General features: G+C 41.4%; 1 protein-coding gene and 1 long non-coding RNA gene across 30 annotated transcripts in view; one reads left to right on the top strand and one right to left on the bottom strand.

Annotated features, from left to right (window-relative positions):
• Positions 1-7,512, top strand: part of LOC117875212 — a 32,305-nt gene extending 24,793 nt beyond the window's left edge. Inside the window, exons 2-3 of the long non-coding RNA XR_004645214.1 lie at positions 3,969-4,138; positions 7,082-7,512. This is a non-coding gene — a long non-coding RNA (uncharacterized LOC117875212). The remainder of the gene's footprint in view (positions 1-3,968; positions 4,139-7,081) is intronic.
• Positions 1-27,666, bottom strand: part of DST (dystonin) — a 539,328-nt gene that overhangs the window by 387,962 nt on the left and 123,700 nt on the right. The gene's annotated exons all lie outside the window — the stretch shown is intronic.

Raw genomic sequence — 27,666 nt, 5'->3', positions numbered from 1 at the left:
ATAAGCTTTCGTGGGCTACAGCCCACTTCATCGGATGCACAGAATGGAACATATAGTAAGGAGATATATATACACATTCAGAGAACATGAAAAGGGAGCTGTCCTACCAACTCTAAGAGGCTAATTAAGAGAAAAAACTTTTGTAGTGATAATCAAGATAGCCCATTTCAGATAGTTTGACAAGAAGGTGTGAGGATACTTAACATGGGGAAATAGATTCAATGTGTGTAATGGGTCAGCCATTACGAAAGCTTATGCTCAAAAAATGTGTTAGTCTCTAAGGTGCCACAAGTACTCCTGTTCTTTTAACCATGAGACTGTCCCTTCTCTTTCTGCATTTCTGACTCATTCACTATATACCTTCAAAGGGGACTTCTGAAACCTAAGGAATTGGTACTCATTTTTACTCTTCAGCATGGACTACAAGTCTGCAGGCGGGGGTCCATGCTAGCAGACATGATCAATGTTGATGCTGGCAGACATGAACCACCCCAACCAGACCTACACTGTCCCAGACAGGATCATATTTGATAACCTCTATCTGGTCTGGGACCTACTCCATCTCACATGTAGGGATGGTCTGTCACTTGCCCTCCTGTCCCTAGACCAGGAGAAGGTGTTTGACAGGGTGGATCACAGGTATCTCATGGGTACTTGGCAGGCATTTAGCTTTGGGCCCTGCTTCATGGGGCTTCTCCAGGTGTTGTATGGTTCTGTGGAGTGTCTTGTCAAGCTCAATAGGACCTTGAGCAAACCCATCACCTTCAGTCAAAGGTTATGTCAGGGCTGCCCATTGTCCATCCAGCTCTACTGCATCATTGAGCCCTTCCTCCATTTCCTCTGCAAGAGGATGATGGGATTGATGCTTTGAGAGCCAGACATGCATATGTTGATTAAATGCTCCTTGAGGCCGAGGACCCTGGAGACCTAGCATGGGTGGAGGCCAAGCCATCTATTCAGCAGCCTCCTCCACCTGAGTCAACAACTCTGGCCTGACAGTTGGGGATGGGTGGCAGGTGAGCTCCCTTCCACCTGCGCTCTAGGCCAACTGGTGAGGTAGAGGTCTGCTGCTCTATCTGGGTGTCTACCTTTCTGCCACCGATCCCTCCCCACTGGAGAACTGGGTCCATCGCGAGGGCAGGGTAGTCAACTGGTTGTGGAGCTGGATGAAGCTGCTCTGGTGCCTTTCCCTTTGGGTGAGAGTGCAGGTGCCCAACCATCTAGTCCTGTCCATGGTCTGGCATCAGTTTAACACCCTGGATGCCCTAGCCAGCCTCTAGAATAAAATCGTGGAGTTTTTCTGTCCAGGGCTGCACTGGGTCTCTGTAGGTGTCCTGACTCTTACCCAGGAGAGGGCAGACAGGGCTTGGTTTGCTTCCACAGCCAGGACCACGCCTTCCAGCCCTAAAGAGACTCCTTTTTCATGCAGATAGTCTGGAACAAAGCATACTAGCTAGCACATGCCTTCTTTCACCACTTCCAAGGGCTCCGATATGACTAGCAGCTCAAACCCCATCTTCATGTGCAGACGGTTGAGTCCCCCTTGGTGTACCAGAGGATGGCCCTGGCTGATGCCACCAGACTTGAAGACTTCCTTGACTACAATCGGAGGGACTAGGTGGACCCTGCGGCGTTCGACCAATGCATGGGGCTGCCTATACTCCATGTCATCTGTCACGTGCTCCAGGAGGTGAGGGCAGCCTTGCTTCTTACTTCTCTTGCCTTCCATGAGTGAGTCCTGTGGAAGGGTGCTCCTCACCCACCCCTCATCCTTGAAACTCATCATCTGGCACTTGCCTGAGTTAGCTGAATGACATCCATCCAGTCTGTCTCCAAACTGCACCCAGAGAGCATCTGTATCTGTTTGTGCTTCATAACACCCATTGTTCCTGCCCCAACACCAAGTGGCAGGACCTCCTGTCTTCTAAGGAGGGTGAGGAACCCCATGAATTAATCCGTACTCCATCCTGGTTCCAAAACCTGCCAGGATATTAGTTGGTGGCTCCTCAATGGAGCAGTGAGCATGGGCATGTACCTGGCATGGTTCATAAACTCCCATGACACCTGTCCCTTCTGCAGTGAGAAATAGACCCCGATACACATCTATGTAGGGTGCATCAGATTGCAGCCCCTCTTCCCTTTCTCCAGAACCTCTTACTGAGATTCTGGATGCACTTCTCCCCACATGTCCTCATTTATGCACACCCTATGAAGTCATGGGACTGCCTCATCAACTTCCTCCTGTTGCTGGCCAAGATGGCCATCCATCATACCAAGAGGAGGAAGCTGGATGGGACTTAGATAAGTTATAGAGAACTGTGGGGCCTAGTTCCGGTCCCTTATCTGATCACGTCTCTCAGTCTCTTTGTTCAGTCAGTCCCTGTTCTTCCCCTGCACGCCAGCTCCTTGTCAGATCTGTCTCCCCTCACTCCTGCCTCCTTTCCTTCCCCCCCGCCCCCTGCAATGGTTTCTAGTTCTTGTGTCCTGGTCCAGCCAGTCCCCACCATTTCCTCACGACTTCCCAGCCCCAGTCTCCTTGCCCAACCAGTCCCAGCCTCACCTTCTCCCCCCACCAACTCCCTTCTTCCTGTCCAACAGTTCCAAATTTCCCAGGACTGTACTTCTTTGTCCCACAAAACCCCCATCCTGGTTGAAGTGGCTCCTGTCCTGAAGGGCTGGCTGGGCTCAGTTCCCCATCCTGGACATTGTAACCTGGGCCCTGGTTCTCAGTGCCATCCAGGATTGATCCAGGCCCTTGGGTGGGGGCATGCCAAATTTGAGGGAGTGGCATTTCAACCCTATGCGCCAGTTAAAGTTTGACCAGTTAAAGCTAGGGAAATTTATAAGTAACTGAACACAGGGTTTTATGTTGGGAAACCTTAATAGGTGGCACTACTACCCCTGCCTATTATCCCTTGCTGAGTACTCTCAATTCTAGGATGAGTTTTATTATGTACAATCTTTCTACATGCCTTGTATGTCAACTCCTTGGACTGGAAATGTACCACCTATTTGAAACAGTGATTTACCATAGTTATAAAGTACTGAAATCACATTAGTTCCCATCTGCTATTCTAAACTGGACAAACTTGAATCAAATTAAAACTCAAACACACACTGAATGGTAAAGTAAATAAATACATATCTGTGCAATGCAGCTCTGATATATTACCATATCGAAGTGCTATTCTAATCCACATAGGGACCAAATCCTGTATATTTTTACAATAATCAAGATCCCTATTGTATACTTGATCACTAGTAAAATCTGAACTAAACTGGGATTCACCCACCTAACAAACTATCAATGCCCTGAGATTTTGTGGGAAAAGCTCAAAACTATTTTCTGAAAAAAAAATTAGTGGCCTGATGTGGCGATCCCTGCACATCCAATGCCCTCGATCAGAATTGAAAGAAGCATTGTGCATGTAAGGGCTGCAGGACTGTGCCCTCTATAGGTAGGATTAACATTTGCTATACGGAATTAAGTATTTTTAGAGAGAAATATTATGGGAAAACACAGAACCACATGACACTTTCAAATTAGTTTCTATCTTTAAAGAAAATAAGCCTCTATAAGCCTCTATTCAACAGCTTGGTCATTCAAAAGTAATAAACAAGCCCATACAAATGCAATGTTTGTCAGGGAAGACTGGATTCTCCTCTAAAGAATATCGGCAGACAGTTCTTTTTGTTATGTTCCAAAAAACAACATGTAATTATCTAATTTCACAGGCCAGTTTTCTATTCTGTGATGGGTTCTTCTAACACAGGTCTATTCTGTGTGTGTGTGTGTGTGTGTGTGTGTGTGTGTGTGTGTGTATATATATATATATATATATATAAATATAAATAAACTCTGCTGTATTGAGTTGAAATTCACAAGGTTGTTTGTTTTTTCCTTCTTTATGTTCCAACATTATCAGCACAACCATGAAGACTGAACCTTTTTACTTCTTTTTTACAAGGACTGAATAGAGGAGAAAGACTTGGATTAACTGGAGAAGGCCGTTGGGAAGAAGGCCTCATTTGCCAAACAGAAAATTAGCAGAATATGGAGTAATGTCTTTGCATGAGGGGCAGACTGGAAGGAACACATTTTGGAAAATGAAGAGGATAAAGGAGGACAAGGAGGAAGGTGATGGTGTGGATATGAGGGGCAGAGGTTAAGTGAAGTGTCAGAGATGACATCAAGATTATGAGTTTATATGATGGGAAGGACTGTAATGTTGAGGGTATGTATATTGATTCTGAAGAGAGATGAGACCTCCAGGAGGAACTATCAGAAAGTCACAGAGAGATGTAGGACTAAACAGAGATTGTTACTGTGTAGGTAAAGGGGCTGCTTTACTAAGCACAGATGTGCATGCAAAAATGAATGCTAACAAATAGCATGCAGAATATGAAAATGTACCACCTGATTTAGTTACATTTCTTAATAAAGAAAGGCAATCTAACTCACATTTTAAATTTATATATCAGTCAGATAAACCTCCTCCATTACACTTCCCCTCACCCTTTCTCGATTGCCATTTCTTCCTCTTTTATGTCTAGTTTAAACTGTAAATTCTTTGGGGCAGGGACCCTCCCTTTTTATTTTTCTGCAAAGTGCAACAATACACACCTGTAGTAGTGTGTCAATAACTATACCAGAACACAAATAGAAATGGACCCTTTCAGAGAAAGAAAGAAATGTCACAAATTGCTTCTCTTAGTAGGCCAGTTGGAAAACAGCCTCAAGCAACTCAAAACATCTAAAATGGCAGCGAATGTAATGACATGGAGGAAATGTATGCAACATATGAAGACCTCCTGTCAAAAGACCAATTGAACTGTTCTCAAGCCAGAAATATACGCCCTTTATGTATAAATGTTAGGAGAATTTCTTACATTGCAGTCTTGAATCTCTTAAGTTCTCTTCTTTTCAAGTACCACAGACAACTGCTACCACCATAAATAGGGCATATTTGGCAATTGCCAAGATCTGGCACGTACCCTCCCAGAAGAGGCATCTTAGTCATTTATTGTCTCTAAATACTGAAGTGTGCATTGATTCTTCATTGTGTGGTTAGATGAGCTGCCAGGTCTCACTGGACTTCATTTTATGTGTCACCGTGATCATATATGCTCAAAATTCTGTGAGAGGAAGTACCTGAACATTACTTTTAGAAGAAAATTATTCTCATGAATCCATGTGTTACCTGATAGACTCCTGTCTTTTATTTGTGAATCTAAACAAATTCTACAGCTTCATACTATTGAGTAACACAGTACAGTTACTGGAGATGATTCAAGCTTACTGCCTTTCCTGGGGTTTGCTTTCATTGTTAGCTTCAAAAGCAACAGAACACAAACCTCCATGCAATTTGCCTGTTCCTCAGATTGTTCCTTGAAGGATCTTACTGTCCCTCTTCCCTAGTTCCCTCTGAGCCAGAGAAACGATCAAAACTGTATATACTATAGGGTGAAAGCTAACAGACACATGGGGTACATCTACACTGGTATGCAAGAGTCGCAGCACAACAGGACTCAGGCTGCAGGTCTAAAAACTGCAGTGTAGAAGTTCGGGCTTGGGCTGGAGCCCGGACTCTGGGAGCCTCCTCCATTATGAGGTCCCAGAGCTCACGCTTCAGCTTGAGCCCAAATGTCTACATAGCAATTTTACACCCCAGCTGCCTGAGCCCCACAAGCCCCACTCAGCTGACCTCAGCCAGCTGTGGGTGTTCAATTGTTGTGTAGATGTACCCATGAGGTCTGGTTCTAGGGATAAGTCTGCGGAAAAGTTCTGCATCTGTATCCTAGAAACTGACACTTGGTTACAGTATACTTATGTAAAACTGTATAGTGGTTAATCATCTGTGGTTGAAGAAGAACTTTATTAAGTTCATTAGAAATGACAATTCCTTATTTGTTCCAGGAATTAAAGGTATTGTCATACAGGACCAATTCTTGAGCTCATTAAAGTCAATGGCAAAACTCCCATTGGCCTCTACTACATAAACCCAATGGATACTTATGATCTACAAAAAATGCTTCAAATAGTATATTTCTATTCCCTCTCTGCCATTCATAGATTATTGTGCTATTTTTGCATTCTCTAAATCATAATATTGTTATGAAAGTATATCTAGCTATGATCATTTAAATGTTTAAAATAATCCATATCCCTTTTCCTTAGCATAATGACTGGTTCATTTGCTCTTAGAAGGTGTATTGAACTGAACAAATGTTAGGGAGAGAGATTTGCTTGTAACTTGCAATCCACCCAGTAGAGCTCCTATACATGATTTTAAAAGCAGAGTGTGGAAGAAAAACCTGATCTAGAGAAGCTCCAGAAGGAAAACATCCAGTCAATGGCTAGGGCACAAGTATGGCACCTGTTAGACATGGGTTTAATTCCTTACTCCACCACAGACTTCCTGTGTGACTTTGGACAAGTCACTCTCTTTGTGCCTCAGTTCCCCATGTGCAAAATAGGCAAAACAGTTTGTCCCCAACACACATGGAGTGTTGTGAAGATCAACACATTAAAGATTCTGAGGTACTCATATACTGTAAGACTACAAGAACTGTCATACTTATCACATCATGGTCCATCTGGCCTAGTATCCTGTCTCCGACAGTGGCCCATACCAGAACTTCAGGCAGAGTGTACAAAACAGGGCAATTATGGAATGACCATAATGACCAACTTTGTCTTCCACTCCTGGCTTCTAGTGGTCAAAAGTTATTGTGTTGCTCCAACCACGGGGGGGTGTCCCAGACCATTTTAGCTAATAGCCATTGATTGACCTATCCTCCATTAATTTATCCAGTTCTTTTTTTAACCTATTTATACTTTTGGCCAACCCAACATCCCATGGTAATAAGTTCCACAGGTCAGATGTGTGTTGTGTGAAAAAGTATTTCCCCTTATTTGTATTAAACCTGCTGTCTATTAATTTCATCAGGTGATCCCTGATTTTTGCAATGGAATGTCATATAAGGTAGCTACAGAGCCAGAAAACATAATTTTAAGGGAATGTGTGGGCTGAAAACAAGTTGGACAATTCGAGTCTCCTATTGTGTATTACTTTCATAGATCCCTATTTTGCACCCCCTCCTTGTATTGGGCCACAGATCAAGTCAATGGGACTGAAGAAGCTGCAAAAAGGGCCTAAAGGTATTATTCTTTCATCACAGTTTTATTTAGTATCTATTTGTCCTCTTGCTTTCTGGAGTGCAATGATTGACTTCAGCAGCTTCCCAGCAGAGCCACTGCAGTAGTGGAATTCTGTTGCAGTTTAACTTGCAGAGAGGGAAGATTAATTTATGATCAAAGTTTAAATGTTTTTATTTTGCTACCATAGTATTTAACTTTTCAAAAATGTAATCCTTTGTGGTCAAAACACTTCAGCCCTATTATTAAAAAGGCTTCATCACCTGGTGGAATATGCATATGAAATTAATTGCTTCCACATTTTAACAATATCCTTGCAACAGAAAAAAAAGTACTGTTTATAAGATGGTGTCCTGAGTTATATAAACCATCCTGTTCACTGTAGCACCTCTTGTAAAATACTTTGTAAAATACAGACCATGGCCTGTATGTAATTTTGTTGCTGAGCTATCAAATAAAATATCATGTAACACTTTCATCTATATAACCACAAAATATTTGTTAAATGACTGGATGTACTTATTAGGATTCAAGCATTTAGTCAATGTAGCAAGTACAAGTCAGAAAGACATGCAAAATTAGTCATATATTCCCACCAGCTGAATATATCCTCATTACTCACAGATTAATTCTTAAACAGAGGGCCAGATTCTAGGTGTAGATCAGCATGGTTTCGCTACATGTACACCAGTTACGTATCTAGCACACTGATTATAATTTAGACCTCCATATTACCTAGACCTGTCCTAAATTAACCTATTGTCAGTGCAGGCTTATACTTCTGTCTGACATTCACTGGGGATACATATTTGTACGAACAGAAGAGTGTTTGCACACAATGGAATATTCTTATTATTTTATCTCTAGAATACATAGTCCTTCCTCCAAAGAACTTAGGGTGAACTCCCATTGACTTCAGGAAAGCCAGTATTTCACCCTTACTCTCAAAAGGCAAAACAAACAGAGAGACAAACTGTAGAGGAAAGAAATGCAACAAACAAAAAACACAACGTGACCAATTTACTACTAGGCATTTGATGGGATGTAGTGCACTGCATTCCATGTCACAAGTGTGAAAGGGAGAAATAAAGCCACAGTTCAAGGACAAGATAAATATATGCTTTGTGCCCTGAAATCATTCAAGCTCTCCAAAATATTTGCTAATTGCACACCCAGCTGGGCCAAAATGAAATTGCACTTATCTTTATTTATGCATTTTGGACCAAATTCTCACCTAGTATGAAAAGTATTTGTGGGATCAGGTCCTATGTGCAAAATAAAGTCTTCAATGGGACTACTCGTGGGAATAAAGAGAACAGGATCTGCATTTAGCATGCATAGGTTTACAGTAACTGATCCTTATTATGCACGTAGCGTGAAAAGGGCAAGACCTATAAAATCCAGGCAAAATATTCTACCTGGATCTTCAGCCAACAGAGCTACAACTAATGGGCCAAATACTGATCTGAATCACATGGGTGCAACTTTGGCTGTTGGGCTATGTAGAGGTACATGCAGTTCCAGAGGAACCCCTCAGAAAGTTTATATGCATTGGAAGCTGGTCCAAGTCTACCAGCCAGACAGATGCATTTGTGCAAACTGCAATGCTACCGTGCTAAGTAGCAAACTGCCATCTAATCATTAAGTACAGAAATTTCTAGTAAATTTCATGTCAGAGGTGTAGTAAAAAAACTAGTCACAGAACGGTGAGTGGAGGGAGGTCTAAGCCACAGAAAGGTGAGGTGGGTGAGCAGGGGGGATTGACAGTAAGAGTGTAGACAAACCCTAACATTAGAGAACTACAACAACAACATAATTGCTGTATTAGCATAATACTCTGTACACAAAATTACTAAAGCTCATAGACTCATAGACTTTAAGGTTTCTGTATCTCCTTTTGTTTGGCTCTGACCTTTTTCCTTGGCATAACAAGCCTGATTCTCTGCTCCTTTACACCAGGTTCACAGCAGTATAACTCCACTGAAGTCAATGGAGCAGCACCACTGTAGTAGTGGTGTAAAATCATGGTTCTCAAGCCTGGTCCCAAGGAACAAAAAATAACTATGGACTCAACACTGCTCTCTAATATGGGGGTGCATATTACTGCTTCTCTTGACCTATACCCATAGCCCCTTGTCCAATAATCACACAGGCCAACACTTAAGAGTTGACTAGAAGAAATTTGGGGTAGGTTACTGGAATCTACAAAATCAGTTGAAATTCCAGATGATATTTTATGTATTTTTAAAAACTAAACACATTGTAAAATATTTTATGCAAACAATAAACAAATGATCCTATTTACCTAAAATTCTCCACTACAATCACTTGAAGTTAAACTACACATAAACAATCAGCCAGTGTAATTCATTCGGCCATATTCTGCTCTATCATTCTGGTGCAAACCCAACACACAATAACCGGTTGTCAAGTCAATGGATGTTTTTCAAGTGACTTTGAATCAGACCCAATATTTCACGTGTGTTTGTTCACACTCTTTCTGTTTCATTCCACTTTGCTGCTTCTCCATGTATTTATTCCTAAAGGATTCCTTCTGTCATCTATCTTTCTTTCTGAGACACTTTTCTAATTGTGTTTCTTTATTCAGCCTCTTTTTTCCCTTCCTTCTTCATATTGTTCTCTCTCCTGTTACATGAAATAATGATTTCTGACCTTTTTTCATCCCCTTACATCATGCCGTGGCCCATTTTTCACATTCTCCTTTATTTACCATACAGAAGGGGACTAAATTCCCAGAAATCAATGGAAAGCTCATGAGAGAAGGAAAGTATCTATACAATAGTATTCCCCACATCAAATGCATAGCCACCTTTTGATCTTCCATGTCCGTGGTGAATTTGTTCATCTCCAAGCATCCTTCAGGCATGGAGGGAGGAGATGGAGAACAGCCATGATCCAATTTGGCATGTTGCCCTCTTAAAAGAGCATAGATAACAGTGTTATTTGCTCAGAGTAACAGCTACTACAGTGAGACTTTTATGCCACATGCAGAGTGTATCAATGTGGCAAGCAGGGGCAAGGAAGTGACAGGACTGGAAGAGAAGAGGTCAGGCCATACACCCCTGGTGTGGGAATTGGCTAAATCCTTGCTCTCCTCCGCTCACTGCATCTCTCCCTGATCTGCTGACATTAAAAGAGAGATGATATGGCCCTAAGGCAACAGTCAATGTAATTCAGGTTTACTTATTTTCAGAATATAGTATCAAGATAATTAGGACACAAATCAGACATACTAGCTGGCATTTAGCTCACAGATACATATATTATTATTCCTGCTGCACTAATCTCCATCAACATACTTCACTCTTTGTTCTTCTTTCAGCTTCATGAACAATCAAAGATTCTGCTGTACAACAAAGAAATGTAAAAATAAATACTAGGACTTTCTCCATGTCAGAAGCAGACAAAGAACACCATACTGCCTGAAATTATCGTCAGAACCACATGCATTATAAAACTTCACTGCCAGTTCACATAGAATGTATTCTTGTCCAATTTACTCTTGATCACCACACAGAACTAAAGTGAACATCTTCACTGATCTGAAATGTTTCAAACACAGTTTTGATTTCTCTAAAAGTATTTACACGTTCTTAATCCACTTTACAAAGCACAAAGAACAGATCCATTATTTATCTAGCTCCTGTCACTAAACAGGAAACAGCTGACTGAGTCGCCCTGAGGCAATGTGCAAAATGCCTCTGCTGAATGGACAACTATGTGAATTATTAACTAGAAGACTGAGGAATGATCTCATACTAGTTATGGCGTAAGCACGGAGTGTTACGGGACTGACCTACAGACACTTCAACAGGACCACTATTGCCGCCAATCAGCTCAGACGGTATATAGTCATACAGATGCCTTGAGCCAAGCCGGTAGAAAAGTTTTACAGAATTAAACAACTATAAATCAACATAATTAAAATCACAGCACTACAAACATGCTCTAGGGGAAAACCCTACACTAGCAGGCAGGTGGACTCCATGACCTTTTCTATTTTCACTTTCCATTTTGTGATTCAAGAATTCCAAGATGTGTAAGTTGCTAAGCAATTTTCCAATTTCCAGATCACCCCTTTTTACCAGTACCACAGGAATGGCCACCCCCTTGTCAGAGTCTAAGTGAAAATGTACTGCTGCCATTAACATTCACAGCTAGCTGACACATAAGCCTTTGTATGATCACAGAATTCCTGGTCTCTATGAAACCAACATACTATATGCCCTAAAAGAAGAGCTTAATTTCTGTGTGTAGCTGTGTTGCTGCTCTAACTAATTAGGAGCACAAGCTGAAAATTCAGTATGAAGAGACAGGAACAATACTGTACACTTATCCACTTACATCTGAAGACTCTAATACAATTATTTTAAGATAGTTCCAAATGTATTTCTACTCTGAAAAGGACTATATAAAAATGACTCTGTCTTACTTCTCAGATCTGTTTCCTTTGTGTATTCAGAGCTGTATATGTTTAGATTACGGGCTAACAAATGTTTACTACTGCAGATGCCTGGAAAGCCAATACAGCCATGGAAGGGTGAATTAGATTATTTTCTGATTGGGGATTCATCAACAGAAAAGTTAACAAGTGCCAGGTGAACACAAACAGACTGCACAGATATACCTAAGGATGTAATTTAACTTCCAGAATCTTTTACTCCAAAATCATTCACATTATTGTTATTACTATTACTATGTTTGTACCAAAGTAGCTACCACAGTATGTTAGATGTTATCCACATATTTTCTGCCCTAAAGAGTTTGCAATCTAAGAAGAAAACTAACATGTGAATGGTACAGTCTGTAGCCTTATGTTTACCACTTTTACAAGACTATGATACATTTTGTGCAAAGTATGCCTTGAGAGGTAATTTGAAAATTCATAATTCGCTGATCATTATTGCCCTGGTAAAATATGTGTGGCAACATTGTATGTAAACTTTTAGAATTCCACTGCATAAGACATGTTCCAAGTCTAGGGAAACAGCTTTAACCCAGTTCCCCAGAGACAAAGGCTAGCCAGTACGTCAGCTAGGTGTCAGCATAATCAAAGGGACTATCTTGTTCAGAAAGAAGGCTGTGAGCAAGAAATTTACATCTTGACAATGGAACACCTGAAAACAGACTTGCTATTGCCTGAATCCCAGCTAGAGATGCTCCTCAAAGAGGAGGAAAATACATAAAAATGAGGAATAAAGACCCTAAATCACCTCTCTCCCCTCATCTCCACTCATGACATCCACAACGTCTGAAGCACAATGAAAGAAGTATTGCACTGGGGGAGGGATCTTGGCTGAAAGGCATGCAGTCAGTAAGACTGCAAAATCCTGTGGTGAGACAGCAGCAAAGAGTCCTGTAGCAATAAGTCTTATAGACGTATTGGAGCATGAGCTTTCATGGGTGAATATCCACTTTGTCAGATGCATGTGGTGAGACACTTTGCTTTGAATTCATTTATCTTACGTTAGGTATTAGTTCGCATTTTACCATTTTTCTTTGTAACCTATTCTGGCTTTTATGCCTCATTACTTGTAATCACTTAAAATCTATATTTCTGTAGTTAATAAACTTGTTTTATTGTTTTATCTAAACCACCATGTGTTTGGATTGAAGAGTTTGGGAAACTCCATTTGAGATAACAAGGTCTGTGCATATCATTTTCTATTAATAAAATGATGGACTTTCTATGAGCTTGTATTCTCCAGGGAAAGTATGAGATGCACATTTCAGGGGACAAATCTGGGACTGGGAATTTGCTGGTGTCATTCTGCAATATAATTCAGGAATGGCTGGCTAAAAGTACGCATATAACTGAGCTGGGAGTAATTTATATGCTAGAGGCTGTGTGTGAGCAGGCCAGGAGTTGTTGTTCTCACAGCAAAGCAGTGTAAAGGGCACTCCAGGTTAGAGAATTGAGGGGACACAGCTATTCAGCAGTCCAAATTGTACCCTGGGGAATGTCATAATGGGGATAAAACACAACATATAAATAAACTATCTGTAACAGTTCCTCTACCTAGCCATTTGTAATTTCTTGCAGGTGCCCAGTAAAAATGGATCTTGGGGAGTGTGACAATCAGGATTCAGACACCCCATGGGGAGAGCAGAAGGTTTCAACCCCCAAAATGAGCTGCAGAACCAACTGATTACGTACAGGATTATTGTACTATAGAGGTATATTAAGTAAAGTATTTTATAAAAGCTTATAATGTTTTGGACTTGATGGTCATTATGAGATATGCATAGAGACTGTATATAGAAAACTGTGCTCAAAACCTGTACTAAAATTTCAACTGTACTTCACAGCAGGAAAGGAAACCTCCCAAGCCAGGTACTTACACAAAATAGGCTCTAAGTAACTATCCATTGTCCAGCCCAGGAAAAGACAGTGATAGACCATTACTGTTAATGGGAAGACATTGAAAATACCCAGGCTATCTAGCCAAGAGGGGCTCTCCCCACTCTGAATAACCATGCTTCGCCATGGACTGACAGAAGAAAATAGGAAAAAGCCTTTTAAAAACTGGCTTGGGACTGAGGCCCCAGGTCTACACTATACGTTTACATTGGTATAACTGCATCACTCAGAGGTGAACATTGATGTTAGAGCCATGGACAACCCAGGGTTCAAGAATGGCATTGCTGGAAGAGAGGGGGAGTAGTTAGATAAGACCTGATAAGCGGTGAGGGACAGGGTTGTGAAGACTCTTGAACAACTACTCTACGGACAAGAAGCTTGAACCTGCTATGGTAGAAGAGGAGAGGGTGAAATAGTCACAACAGTAGACAAATAAGATGATTGTAGTAGCTACATGCTGAATTGACTGGAGGGCAATTACATGGGTGTTTGGGATGCCATAAAGAAAGAGGCCATAGTAGTAAGTACAAGAGAAGAGAAGGGCCTTGGGTAAGAGTTTTAGCTTTGTGGACAGAAAGAAAAGGTGAGATCTTAAATGCATTATGTAGCTATAACATATGGATGCAGCCTGGAATTGTGGGAGGAATCAAAGATGATTCCCATGACGGGAAGGCAGTGTCAACAGTGACCAGAGAATAGGAAAAATGAAGAGGAATCCTGAGTTAGGAGGAAAAATCTGATGTGGAGTTCAGTTTTGAAAGTGACATGTACCATCACATGCCAAAATATTCAATGACATTAAACAAAACACACCCAGAAAATTACATCTAAGCCTTAAGTTTTCTAAAAATATATTTTAATGTTTTTAATAAAAAAACCTGATGAGTAAGAACATCTAATTTGTTGGGTTTTTTGCATTTTTGATTAAACTGTTGAGATGTAAATATTGAAAAAGCAAACTCCCTGCACAGTGAGCGCAAAGTTTACCCATCACCACCATATTTGTCTAATAGTAGCAACTTCTAAAACAGAGAAACAGTTAAACTTGAAATACTGAAATGGTTTAAAAACAAGGACGTATACAATAGCACTTCCTGGACTTGAACATTTTCCAGTGCCAGCATTACAACCAAGCTGTCATTCACTGGATTAGGCTATATATATATATATATATTACAGTAGAGGAGTCATAAAATTGTGGCTATGGTAAATGTCACTACTGTCATTCTGACTGATATTTTTGTATTGCTACTTCTCAACCAACTCAATTACCCTCCAAAGATCCAGATCTTTCTGGTGATACTATGGCTGACTAAGCACTGACGTAAAGATCAAAGCACAATCTGGAAAATGAACCTAAATTTGTTTTTAAGATACAGAACCTTTGCCTTTGTAAGTACTTTATATACCCACAGCAAGACATAACTACAGCAATTCCCTCCCCAAATGTTTTATAATTCCCTTCAGAAATCATTATTAGTTATTGCATAGAGCTAATAAAAACAAGACAAAATAAATGTTATTCCTTTCTTCTATCAATTTAGTCATCAGCCTTAATGTATGTTTCCCCAAATTATTGAATCAAAATACAAGACCACAGTAATTTCCTAAGCAACAGTGCAGAAAATGGATGGAGAACAAAATAAACTCCATGTCTTACATAAATAGTCCAGCTGTGTAATGTAATTTCTTTCCTGTGGTCTGTATATAACTCACTATGATATTTCTCTGGCCTATTGCAAATAAAGCAGTTGGAAGCCTGATCAGAAAAGTGTAAAACAGCTCATTTCAAAATATGCAAATATACTAGAGATTCACATAGATACAGCAAACGTTCACAAAATGCGCTAATTCAATTATATAACAAAATACCAACTATACACTTCAAGTGGAAAACAGTCATCAATAGCTAAGTGCTAGAATCAAAATACCCTCTACCTATCATACTGCAAAAACGAACACAGAGCAGGTAATCTAATACTCGAAATCTAGGAAAGGAAAACAGAGGTCATGGCTATTCCCCACCCCACCCCCCCAGAAAAGGCAATCCATTATTACAGCACCTAAAATATTCCCCTTTTTACTCATGAGTAAGCTTCCTTACCCTGCTGTGCCTCTTTTTAGGTGCAAACGGAGTCACTTGGATTCTCAAATACATTCATCCACATGTTACTATGCAAATAAATACTTAATGACTTAATGGCAGTATAAGTGTGCCCAAAGAGGCATATTTATTCATGCAAGTCCTGGGGATGTTGAGCAAAGAAAATACATCAGAACTTAATAGGCAAATATTCAACCAGCCAGTAGAATTCTGAACACTCTAATATACTTGGGAGCTTCAGAAGTTTTCTTCTAATATCTAATGCCTTTGGGTCAAGCTCCTAGAGTTTTTCTAACTGGTCTAGTTTCATTGCATAACTACTGTAGACTATTTCCTATACTTTAAACAGTGTAACATTTTAAACTACAAATATACAATGGATCATGCCACAAACACAAATTCTGAGGCATGCAATGAAAAAGAATGTGTGGATAGTGCCAGAAATCTCATAAAAGAAGTTTCTACACCATCCAGACTGACTCTATATTATATGGCCCCATTGATGTCAATGCCAAAACTCCCATTGATGTCAGTGGGCCCAGGATTTCACCCTATATTTCAGCAATTATGGGAGGGAGAATGTGAACACAGCAGAAGATATGTTTATGATGTTCTAAATAACCCCTTTTTTCATTTAATCTTTGAATACCCATAGGTTTGACATGGTTAATGTGGAAGTGTATAAGCCGCATACACTATACTATACAGAAACACCACTATTAAAAGGTATGATGAACTGGGAAAAACTACATTTAAACAGTTTTAATATTACAAGAATAATTGCAGGTTCTTATAGTTTGTTTACAAGTTCAAGAAAGTTTGGAACCTAAACCAATTTTAAATGATCAATAAAAGATGGGCATTACTTTATATGATATCCCTTCACATATGGCCATTGTTTTCATACCAAGCTAATCCTTGTTCTGGTATATGACCAAATGAGTCTGCAAAAAGCAGGTTCCTGGATGGCACTCTATACTCTTCAATGTAACAGGGGAACTCTGGGTCAGGAGCAGTGCCAGGGTTTTTGATGCCGTAGGTGGCAGCTTTATCTTCACATTTTAATAACCTAGACCCCAACTGTTTTCTCCTGCAGAAACAGTCTAAAGAGGAGGACTCTTCAAGAAAGTTCTCCCCTGAAGAGTTGTCCTTAACTGTTCCAGTGAAGGCAGGGTTTTAATCCCTGTGCCAGAGCGCATAAAATCTATTCATAAACCCCAAAGATCACCTTCAGGTTGAGTAGGACACTAAGTCTGTCTTCATGGAGGCTCTGTGCCTCCATGTTGATTCTGCATTACCAGTCCCTCCACTTCCTAGCAATGCCAAACGTATATATTTCATGGCATGCACTGATAACATGCCAATAAATTGCTGTTTGCATTTAACAAAGATAAAGACATGAAACATTGCATCTCTGTAAGGAGGCCATGTTAATTTGCAGGAGAAACAGTAACTCAGGGAATTTTTTCTGACTTCTGAATGTTTGATTTTGCAATATTAATGTTGCAATAGTACTAGTGATTTTCTTTTATTTCCCTGGCTATTGTTTGATTTATTTTTTAAAATCAAAGGAAAAATGTAGCTTTGTAAAACTTAACCAAGGGACCTTGCAAGTTCCTTAAACTGCAGCTACAGACAAACCTCAATTATGTGAACCCTGGTTAACCAAAACTCTGGTATCCAAAGGCTGTGTATGTCCCCAAGGTTTGACTGAAGCTCAGCTCATGCAGAACTTCTCAGTTCCATAGGACTGAAACTTCAGAAGAAATCTTGCATATCTTATGATATCCTTAGTGTAGCATTAATCAGCTGGCAATGTTCACAAATTGCATCAGCTCAATCAGTTTAAAAAAAAATCAGCTCATTGCACCAAATTGTGTTTCTCAAGTAATATCTTCTGTAGCTTCTCCAGCATACCCTGACAGCTCCTACTTCAGAGCTAGCTGGCCAAAGGTTTACCTGTACACAATTTCTGCACAAACAACTAATACCATCTCTTTGTACAGCTCTTTGGCTGCACAGCTAATAAATTCCAGTGGTTTGACTGGCAGATGTTACCCAGCCCTTTCTGCAGAGCTAATGCACTAGTAGAGTATAAAGGTAAGCTTCTTTTTTTTTTTTTTTTTTTTTTTTGGAGCCTAAGTGACTGTTTGCAATTTCAAGCTCCACCTGCTCTTGCTCTGAATCTATTAAGCGGCATGAGTTTATAATCTCCTGCTTCAGCAGCTGAGCTTGTAGATTCCTGTACCCACATTTTTTTCTGCTCCACATATTCAGTCATGTGTTTTAAAAGTAGTACTAGCAAACTTAGAGAAATATATACTGCTCATTAGAGTAATTACATGCCAAGTGCCAACTTCTGCTCCCACAAAATTAACAGAAAATTTGCAATTGACTTCAATGGGAGCAGAATTGTGCCCCAGTTTTGAGATGTCAAACTTCAGATTTTATTTGAATTATTCTTATGGGAGAAAACATGTGGTCAGAACAAAAATTATAAGGTGGACAAATGTTTTGTAACTCTCTTACAACTCCAGAACAGCTATAGGAATTTAACACACTTTTTGGACAGAGAACAAACAGCTGAAAAGGTGACTATTTCAGAAAGTTATGAGCATATAGGAACAGTGGTAGAATGGAAATTCTTCTTTAACATTGAATATAGACATCACTATCAGTTTTACCACCATAATGCAGTTATTTTGTGCCACTCTTGGCTCTCTGTAAATCATTAGAGATCTATAACACAAAGGACATTTCCCATATTAGAGAGCATGAAATACAACCCTCACAAGCCAAATGTACTCTTAAGACACAGAGAGACAGTGAAAGAGATAGAATCTGAACTTGTGACTTTTACCCTCTTATATACTGTTCGTGCAACTAATCTATTTCAGACAGAGGGATTGATTGCGAATAGGGTGGTCAGATCGAAATTGAATCTCTGTCCAAGTTAGGATATATATTTTCGTCTTTGCATACACTATTGAATTATACATAGATTTTGTTCTAATAGCTTTGTATTATTACTGTAACACTGTACACACACATTCATGTGGACTTAAGAAAAATTAAATCTTAAACAAAGAGCTTGCTTCCATTGAAGTCTACAGCAAAGTGCCAATGGACCTCAATGAAAGTGGGATTTGGCCTTAAGTTTGTAAGAACTTTTATTCGTTCATCAGTAAAATCCAAAGCAGTGTCCATTTAGCAAAGAGATTTAAAGGGAGGATACCCATTGAAAAGATACATGCAGCAACATAAAATAGCCTCAATGGATGTCTATGTGATCTTCCCACTTGAAAAACAGTAGTATACCTGAAGTCAACATAGTGCCTGATGGAGCAAAACCACATTTGGAGTATAATTACACCGCTGTGAATATAGACTGAGTCCATAAGTCTAGTGAAGAGAAGAAACTGCAAGTACAATTGAGCTGTGGGGCCATCTTTAGGAGAATGCTTAAAGATGTCCTGCAACCAGGAGGTGGGTTTTGTGGGACAGTGGGTGCTATACACAGATGGAGTTCCAAACACAATGTCCTCCAGAAGTTCTGAGTATGTTAGTACCAGAAAGAAGTTGACCATTGTGGGGACTTCAAAAAAGAGCAATACAAATGATTATGGAGCTGGAAGACTAGAATTATGAGAGGAACATGTACAGAACTAAACACATACAGCTGGTTTAAAAGGCAAGGATTTAGTAACTGTCTACAAGTATTTGATGGGTGTAAAGAACAACAATTGTTTAAGGTGATGAGGAGGTAGAACAAGGAGCAATGGGCCAAAAATCATCTTGTGAAAATATAGACTTAAAATCAGGGAGAACATCTTAATAATATGGTCTAGTAGCCTGTGGAACTGACTCCCAAAGAAAGTGGTGGAGACCTCACCACTAGAGTCATTTAAAATTAATGTGGACCAATTATTCAACAATATACCGCTGCACAAAACTAAAGTTATTAATAAGCTGTATCAGCAATCACAGGGCAGAGAGATGGACAAGATGATCTTCAGTGACAGGGCCAGATCCCTCCCCACTGAAATCAGTGGCAAAACTTCCACTGACGCTAATGGCAGCAGCTCTGGGCTCATAGGTCTTTTCTAACTATTTCCTGTGGTCTCAGATCTGCAGCTCATCTTCATTTAAAGCCTGATTATGGACCCACCTTTATGTAGCCAGGCAGTGTCGAGAGGGTGTCAGAAGCCTCACAACCCATGCACAGCCTCTGTAAGGCCAGAAGTGCAGCTCCTGCACTAATGGTGCTGCTCAGGAACAATTCAGCCAGCAGAGGATGGGGAGGGATATGGAATAGATGGAACGATGGCTGCAACTCATACATACCAGGCAGCAATGTGCTGGGGGACTTACACACAATCCCTTAAAGGTATGAAGCAGTACCTGGCTCTCATGCACAGCAGGAACTCTCCTAGGCAGTGTCTCCAAATGTACCCACTGAGGTGGTGCAGCCCCATTCTGTCCCCTAAGCAATGCTGTGGCTACATGCATGATCTAGCCCTTAATCAGTCTGATTGATTTCAGTGAGATTATGCACACGAGAAAGAGATTGAAGATTGTGCCCAATGAATCTATGATTCTTCCTCTAAAAAAGGGAAGAGACAATATTACATAATGAGTTGGCAAAAGGCCCAAACTTTGGCTTGTATGCTCAAATAGTCACTGTATGAAACGAAAGGATCAAATTAATTAGTCTGAAATTATTGTAACCAAAGAAGCTAGTCTGCTCAGCTACAAACTGTTGACAAGTTATGAATTGGCTTATTTTACAATGTTGTTACCTTTGTGCAGAGAACACATCAGATACATTCAAACATTTACCATTAAGACTGAAAAAAATAACGGCAACAAGATGAGATTTTGTAATCAACTAGTAGGAAAACTGAGCTGGGTCAGATTCACATTGATGAACTTTTGCCCCTTTATGCTACTAGGTAGTTCACAGCATGGAAGCAGTAATTTCAATATCACTGCTTTAGCATGCATCACTGGGGTTTTCTGCTAATACAAATAAAAATATTTGATGAGTGAAATTTGCCCATTGTCAGAGATAGCCCATGAACTAGGGATGGAATCAGTTTGGGCAGAGCCCATGCACAGGGAGATTTTGCACCCTGGAGCTTAAGAGGTGGATTCTGCACTAGCTCCACATATGCCACTGTGCAGGAAAGTATTTGGCATGAGTCAGGAAAGAGAATGTTTTATCCACACTTATGCATGGAATTTCTGAGACTCTGAAAAGACAGCATGTAGGAGCAACGGCTACAAGACTGCCCCATGCCCTGCCACTGTGTTGAATGTAATTAGGGTGACCAGATTTTCCAAGTGAAAAACTAGGACATGTGTATTGGAGTCAGGTTTTTGGGACAGGGGTTGTGTCTGATCAGAGAGGTGCATGTAGCCAGGTTTTAGCAGCTGAGTAGGGGAAGAGAGAAAGGGTGCCCACTCCTCTCCACACATTGGAGGTTAGGCAGGCCTGGTCTGACTGGGAGACTTCAGGGAGGGCAGGATAGCAACATTTTTAAGAACAATGTCTCTTTTCATAGATTCTAAGCCCAAAGAGACCACTGTGATCATCTAGTTTTCTCTCCAGGATACCACAGGCCACAGAACTCCCTGAAACAATTCCTGTCTGAACTACACAGTATATTTTATAGAAAAACATCCAGTCTTGGCTTAAACATTGCCAGTGATGGAGAATCCACCACAACCTTTGATAAGTTGTTCCAGTGGTTAATTACGCTCACTAGATATGTCCACACAGGGAAAAAAAAGAGCCCTGGCAGCCCTGAAACCCAGAGAAGGGGATGGGTCTCAGAGCCCAGGCTTCAACCTAAGCCTGAACATCTACACTCCTATTTTTAGCCCCGCCCCCTGAATCCAGACATGCCAACTCTTGCAAATTAAGCCTGACTCATGCTCTCACAATAGAACTCTCAAATGTCAGTTGTTTTTTTTTTTCCCAGCCACAGGGCTCCCGCTGTCAGGTAAGCTTATCTGCCCCTTTCCACCTCACCCCACCCCACTGCCCTGGCTCAACCCTCCATCCCCCACCTCTTTCCACTGGCCTGAGGCGCAGTTTTGGAAAGCCACTTCAATATACCTCTTCTGCCATGGTTGCACATTACCTCCCCTGCAGGCCCTGATTCATAATTGCATGAAGATAAGAGCTCTTTGCGTTATTGTGAGAGCTTCTGCAGCAGGAGTCAAAATCCTCTTCCTTTCAATAAATATGTATGAGTAGGCAGTACTGTGCTAATCACACATGCACTGGCACTGGGAGTAGATGGGGGAGATCAAAAAGCAGAATGTGGATTAAAAAATCATGATTTAATCTTTTATAAGAATCTCATGATTTTTAGGACAATCTCATGGGTTTGGGGGTTTTTTTAGGGGTGCAACTCATGATTTTTGAATTGATGAAGTTGCCAATACTGTGAACCCCACAAGCCTGAGTCAGTTGATCCAGGCTCTGAGACCTGCTGCCAGGGGGATTTTGCTTTTTGTTTTGCTGCGTCAACATACTCAGCAGTTAAAAACTTACACTTTATCTCCAGTCTTTCAGGTGGCCAGTCTGCAGGGGTAGGCAAAAAACATTGTTTTTATAAAACTAACAAGGTTTAAAGAGCAGGCCAGAAAAACAGGAACTGTGACAGGGTGTACAAATCCCTTGAGACTTATCAGGAGAACCTTTCCCTGGCAATTATACTGCGCCAGGGCTGCCTCAAAAATCCCTGTGGGACACAGGATACTGATACTGGGGGAGAGGAACAGGCTTAATGGAAACTGTCCTGAGACCCTGGAAATCAGGGCAGGCTGGGAAATGCAGTTTACAATGGCAGCCATGTTAGTATTCCTAGCTTCTGGGAAGCCTATAAACATTGTCTTTTGCACAATATTTGGAGAGACCTTTAGGTAGACAAGTTGTCCTGACAGTCTTTCATGAAAAGTAAGGCCAGCAGACCCAATTACTTATTTATTGAATCCTTTAGTTTGTAGTGATTTCGGGGCAGACACTTCCAGAATCTGAAGCAATCTGTGTGACTGTGAATACATTTGCAGACAGTGGAACGTTCTGTTCACAAATTCCAGGGATGTGCCTTGTTGTTGTTTAGCCTGTAACGCCAACTTTCCTGGTTTTCAGGGGCACATGGTCACTGTAGGTGTGATCAAATCCCACACAGGACAGCTGCATAAAGCCTCCTTACTTATATAGTGTGAAAACATCATACTGTGTTAACAGCTCCAGTTACAATATAACAAAACTAAGTGTTAAAATATTCAAGAGGGTTTCCAGATTTAGGTTAAACAATATGAAACGCTACTGAAGCAAAAAAAAAAATTGAGAATAGCATTTTATAGACTAGACACTTTTAAATGATCTGAAATTTATCGTTTTTGCAATGTTAAAAATTCTGGAGAAGACTCAGAGGTTGCTAACAACCTCTTACACTCACTGGGAATTAATGTCTTTCAATGGCGAGAATTCAAAGAGATAGTAATTAAGGAGGAGATATCTAGAGATATAATGATGATACATAACGATGTTTTCTCCTAAAAAGGAACCATAATTTGACCCAATATAAACATAGAAAATGGAGGTGAGGGAGTCAGAGGAGGAGCAGGAATAAAGTGTTGTGTATAATCTAGCCATCAATCTACTATTTTGGAGGAAAATAGCAATTTACTGAACAAATATCCTAACGGTCATCAGTAGTAAATATGTATGAAACTAGTGATACAACAGCGCAAACTAGTGTCTATGATAAATGATTTTACAATATTTTGTCAACAGAATAAAAAGTGTTTGTCTAATATTGCCAAGGTTGAGCCAAAAAACACTGAAAGTGAAACTAATCCCTTCAGGACAAGTTATTTCTCAAACAACTGAGGGAAGCAAACATGTAGCGATCCTCTCTTGTTTTCTTTCATACAACTTATAATAGGCTCATACAAATATTCATTCATTATTATTAGCTGGATATCAGAGCCAGCTCTAACTTTTTTGCCGCCCCAAGCAGCAAAAAAAAGTGCCACAACACTCTCCACACCGGTGTCGCGCCGCCGAAACCCCCCCGCCGAGCGCTGCGCCGCCGAACAACCGCCGCCCCCCGCCGTGCTGCCGAACACCCCCCGCCCCCGCCACGCTGCTGAACCCCCCCACGCGGAGCACCGCCGAACAGCCCCCGCCCCCCGCGGAGCGCTGCACCACCGAAAGCCCCACCGAGCGCCGCACCGCCGAACAGCCCCCGCCCCCCCGCCGCACTGATGAACAACCCCCACCGAGCTGCCGAACACCCCCACTCCCCGTGGAGCGCTGCGCCGCCGAAACCCCCGCCGAGCGCCGTGCTACCGAACACCTCCGCCCCCTGCGGAGTGCTGCACTGCTGAAGCCCCTCCTGCGCGAGCACCGGCAAACACCTCCCGCTGAGCACCACACCACCAAACACCCCCTACCCCCCGCAGAACACCGCGCCGCCAAACACCCCCCGCCGAGCACCGCGCTGCTGGAACCCGCCCCCGCCGAGGGCCGTACCGCATTGCCCCCCGCCACCCCAACATTGGCTGCCCCTTACCAGGTGCCGCCCCAAGCACGTGCTTGGTTGCCTGGTGCCTGGAGCCGGCCCTGCTGGATATTAAATTAAGCAAGAGCATGCATGCACATGCACACACACATATGCACACAAATTCATTGAACATTTTCCTGGAAACCATGCTTGCTATATTTACGCCTGGCTGTATTTGTTATTGTTCTTTTATGGTAACTTTGATTTGGTTATTTGTTACTGTTCTTTCATTGTTAGGCTCAGTCCTATGGAACACTATAGTATGTATTTCTTTTAACACTTGTTTTCATGCCACTTAATTAGGGTGATTCTTTTAAGTTAGGCAAGAAGGATGAGCATAGATAGCACAGTAAGATACTACTGTATTATTAGTTATGTACTGCAGTAGTGTCTAGGAGCCCCAGTCATACATCAGTACCCTATTATGCTAGGGACAGTGTACAAACAGAACAAGATTGTTCCTACCCCAATGAGTTTTTTACCTTTGCACAAATAAATTCACAAACCAAAATTCTTTAAGCCAAGTCCTCTAGCCAGGAAAGGTTCAATACAAGAGGTGACAATAAATCTCCTAGCCTTCATTTGTACTCATCCCCAAACCACCACACAATCTGCCACATAATAAAAAGGAATATAACTAAATAAAATTAGACAAGGAGACACAGCATAAAACAAGATGTATATTTTAACATCTTGGCACTACCCAGTGAAATCACAGAGGGAGATATAAAAAGCAAACCCATGATTGCAGTGTGCCTTCACCTGAAGATCTGTGGCAAGCAGTGAGAGGTTTTGCTTGCCTAAGAAATAGAGCATTAGACCCCAAACCCAAGATTTTTAAATCTGGCACCTATAGAAAGTAGCCTGATTTTCAGAGATGCTGAACACAGCCCCTTTTAAAGCCAGAGTGAGTGTGGCCTCCTTTCCCTTCTGAATGCCACTGCTCGTTGAGGGGAAAGGGCAAACAAGCCCATATGGCCAGAGGAGCTCCATATCCAAAGCCCTGTGTCCTGTGACCTTGATGACAGTTGGATACTGCCACTGGAGGAGCACCAAGTATTCCTGGAGGTATTCTGACCACCTCAGCTGTCAGCAGGCAGAATGCCTTCAGCAACTGCTGCTGGTCTGGCTCAGCCACAGACTCATACACCATAGTTCTGCCTGTAAAATAACAACAGAGGCCTTAATATCAATTATACCAATTCCTGTTGCAAACCTTCATTGCTTGCAGTTACTATTTCACATAACTTCATCATGAACCCTGTACTGATCTCCATATATATATATATATATGACCCTATTACCAGGAATTATTTCATGTTATGTTCTCTGATGGAAGTGTTATGCCGAAGATCTACAGGTTTATTGCTCTGACGATGTTTCCATCCAGAGTTTTACATCAGCTCAGCAAGAATGCTTGCCTGACACTGAACAGTGGAGGTACCTTTATAAAAACAATTCCCAGTATTTTAGAAATCTGGCTGTTGGTGCATCTGCCTTGAAAAATGTATCTATTATTTCCATTACATTCAGGGGACTTTGTACCAGGTAAAACAAAACAAAGGGACTCATTTTAGCTATTTTTTATTGTCCCTAGAACAAAGTTAAAAATGTAACATTTTATTTCATCAACCTCTACCCAGCTCTTTTGGATCAGATCACAATAGCAGTATTGCAAATCCTCATTCCAGATCTCACAATATTTGATGTTTTTCTAGAACTCCCAGCTACAAGAATCAAGAGACTGCATGAAAATCTCAGCTTCCATTATTTTTAAAATGAAGTTCCTAGCCCTCATGATTGAAAATACCTTGAAAACATTAAGCACTGCACCTTAAAGGCTCACTTCTAATATCTTTATCACATGCTATAAGGTAATTATTATAACTTTATAATGGTAAAAAAATGTTTGCTCTGAAATTGACTCTGAGGAATCCCCTCTTGCTCATCAAAGGCTCATCAAAACTAAATGAGCCATTATCGGACATCACAATACAAAGATTTTGTTAACTGCCCCTTCACACCCATGAAGAGGCTACATGCAAAAGGACTCCTCCCATCAGCTTGAATTCTGGAAGGAGGAAATAAAAATAGCTGACAAGAAAAAAATTTTATCTCTCTTTTGCTGTTTGGACTTTCACTGGGCTGGAGCTACGAAACAGAAGCAGAACTCCAGAGTGAACCTGGGTTATCCCTAAAAGACATTCAGCGCTGACAGATTACTACAACTCGGTTACCTTTTCAAACCACAGATTGTAACTCATTTGTGTATGTATGCTTGCCTGCTTTAATTTTGTAGTAACTCTCATTTCTTTTTCCAAGTTAATAAATCTCTAGTTAGTTTGCTCTAGAATTAGCTACAAGGGCTGTCTTTGGGGAGAGATCTAATGTACAGATTGACCTGGGGTAAGTGACTGGTCTCTTGGGACTGGGAGCAACTTGAATATTTTGTGACCAACCATCACTAAGTTCAGCTTGCCTGAGGGCCAAGATAGACTGGAATGCCCCATGGAATTGTCTGTGACTCCATGGTAAGACTGTTATAGTGCTTCAAGAGTTCACATATGTTACTGGGTTGGTGCAATCTAATTACAGGCGAGTCTCATCTTACGCTGGGGTTACGTTCCACTGTCAGCGCGTAAAGCAAAAATCGCGTATAGTCAAAATTACATTGAGCGTAATGGCGGGCGGAATCGCCTGCACTACAGGTACAGTATTTAAATTGTTATTTTTCTCTTTTTTTGTTCTGTTTTTGCTGACCGTGCAAAGCTGAATTTGCGCATGTTATATGCGCGTAAAATGAGACTCGCCTGTATAGAACACACTTTGGGTCTCTGCCCTACTTCTTGACAGTTTACCTGAGGTTGGCACTCACGGTCATGAACCACTCCAGACAGCATGACACTGTCTCACTGTAGCAGGATAGACACCCGCTCCTGCTCTGGAGGGTTTGAAACCAGCCCTAAAAGAGGGCTGGAAGGGTTAAAAGCAGCCCTGCAGAGGGCTGCAGCTCTAAAAGCTGGGCTGATTGGGGAAGCGGCTGCAGCTGGGCCATGCCCCAATCAGGCCACAGCTGGCCTGTATATAAAGGCTGGGAGCCAGACACCTAGATTGGGAGCAGAGTTGGGGAAGGGCCAGAGGAGCTGGGAGCTCTGGCCTAGGAAAGCTGCAGGCCTGGCAAGGCCTAGTAGGTGTAGGGTTGCAGGAGGCAGCCCACAGGTAGGCAGAGGCAGCAGGTCTGAACCCCTTTGCCTATGATGAGTGGCTGATACTACAGTCTGCCCTAGTGAATGGGGCTAGATGGAGACTGGGCAATAGCCAAGACTGAGGTGAAGTGGGGGTAGTGGGTGGGGGTTCCTTAGACAGGGGAGACCCTAAGACTGAGGGGTTACTGCTAGGGGGCAGCACCCCAGGTAAAAGGACACCTGGATCCAGG

Source organism: Trachemys scripta, chromosome 3 (assembly GCF_013100865.1).
Source record: "Trachemys scripta elegans isolate TJP31775 chromosome 3, CAS_Tse_1.0, whole genome shotgun sequence".
NCBI lineage: Eukaryota > Metazoa > Chordata > Testudines > Emydidae > Trachemys > Trachemys scripta.
This window is presented reverse-complemented; position numbering and strand designations above follow the sequence as displayed.